The 2,085-nt window shown below is 34.7% G+C and overlaps 1 non-coding gene across 1 annotated transcript; it reads left to right on the forward strand.

Annotated features, from left to right (window-relative positions):
* The first annotated feature begins 1,627 nt into the window (after positions 1–1,627).
* LOC121206674 (small nucleolar RNA R71) lies at positions 1,628–1,734 on the forward strand. Its single transcript, XR_005901789.1, has one exon. It is a non-coding gene; the product is annotated as a small nucleolar RNA R71 (small nucleolar RNA).
* The last annotated feature ends 351 nt before the right edge of the window (positions 1,735–2,085 follow it).

Below are 2,085 nucleotides of genomic sequence, written 5' to 3' on the forward strand. Positions count from 1 at the left end.
GGCATGTATAGGCTATTATGTTGTGTTTGAACTTTGGTATGTAACCTTTTAGCCATGCGAAAATGGCATAAATGTTCGGTTGGGTTTGGATTCATACGTTAGGTCGCAAATCTTGATAATTCGACCTTTTTATGCCATACGTCATGGTTGATTATTTTGGTGTTAAAATTCATGATATGGAAATAGTGTAGTAGGGGGAAGTTTGACAATGATTAGCCTTTGGCATGGCTAGTCATGATCATAATTGGTGATATGTATGATGAATTACTAGTTAGATCAAGGAGAAATCACGAAATAGGCATAGTTGCTTTCGTAACAGATGCTGGCAACAGCAGTGACGTGAGATCGAAAAATCACTAAAAATAGTAGGAGTGGAATTAATTGATGAATAAATTATGTATTTGAAGCTCGATGAGTCTATTTTCATATAGAAGTAACGAAAAGATCATATGGACAGTATGTTAAGAGATATTCAGGTTCTCGTGAGACAGGGCCAAAACGGTTTCTGGATTCCCTGTTCCGACTTTGGAGATTTATTATAAATTAACCAGAGATAATTAGGAGTCATGCCATATATGTACAGATTCCTCTCTGAGTCTAGTTTCTATAGAAACAAACGACATCAGTATTGAAGCTCTGTGCAGGGAGATATCCAATTCGTAATGCACAAGGGTCAGTGTAGTCGATCCCTGTAACATGGGAGACTTTGACTAATAAACTGTACTAATTGACCCGTCTGAAAATTCTAGAAAAAATTATGGAGATGGGCATATGAGTCTAGTTTCAGGGAAAAATCACGAAACTGATTTTCGAGTTGTGAAACTCAAGATATGATTTTTAAAGCGACTAGTACGCAGATCAGCAGCTTGTCTTGGAAATGTCGAATAAGTGGTTTGAAGTCTGTTAACACCTCGTGTTCGACTCCGGCGACGGTATCGGGTTCGGGGTGTTACAAAAAATCATACATATTCATCAATAAAAACATCTAAAATCTTTAACAGTTTTACAAATTAGTCCCTGGACTAGCTAGACTAAGCTGCAACGATCTCAAAAACATAGAATTCATTAAAATCTGAGTCAAAACCACTTACCAATTTAAGTTTGCAAGTGTCGAACCCTAAAACAACTTCTATGGCTTCTTCTTCTTTATATTTCCAGCTAATAAAGATAAATGAATTAAATTTTATGCTTTTGTTTTATTAAAATATAACTTAATTACTCATTTACTATTTTAACCTTATTATAAACCATTTAATAACATCCATTTAATGTCCTTTTTATCAAATTGACTAGCCAGACAATAAAATTTCTTAATGAAAATTTCACACAAACATAACATCATGTTGTAAACAATAAAATAATAATAAAGTGATTATTTTGACTTCAGATTTGTGGTTTCAAAACCACTTTTCCTATTTGACTAAAAATGGATTGTTACAAATAGCCCTCTTGTACGTTCCAACTCTTACAGTAGGGTACTAATAGTCATTGTTGGCAATCTTTTCCAAAATCTCATATGATTCGTTGTAAGATTTATCCAACAATGTACCATTGGCAAATGCGTAAACTACCATTCGTATGTGCATTCAACCCTTTATAGAATATTTCCATTTGAGTCCAGTGCTGAAATCCATGCATCAGACACTTCTGAATTAAAATTTTAAATCATTCCCAAGCTTCATATAATATTTCATCATCTAACTACCAAAAAGATATGATGTCATTTCTAAGCTTAGCATTCATGTTTAGCGGATTACATCATAGCACAAATGTAACGCCCCAAATTTTGGGCCTAGAAGTATTAGGTTTTGAACATGGGAACAGTTAGGAGGCAGTACATAAATGTTTAGTTGTGCAAGAAAGTGACACAAGTGTGTATCTGCTTCAGTGGTTAAGTGTTATGGGAAGTGTCTGAGAAGTCTTGGGTTCAAGTCTTGGCTTGTACAAAAATGTTGTTTCTTACTTGAATAAGCCCTGTCTCTAGTCAGTAGGTTCTTAAATAAATGTGAGCATTTTATGACAGAAAAGGCCTACTGGTCTAAGGGATAATTGGCGTGGCATTGTTACTGAAGGTCTTGAGTTCGA

Source organism: Gossypium hirsutum, chromosome A01, assembly GCF_007990345.1.
Source record: "Gossypium hirsutum isolate 1008001.06 chromosome A01, Gossypium_hirsutum_v2.1, whole genome shotgun sequence".
NCBI lineage: Eukaryota > Viridiplantae > Streptophyta > Magnoliopsida > Malvales > Malvaceae > Gossypium > Gossypium hirsutum.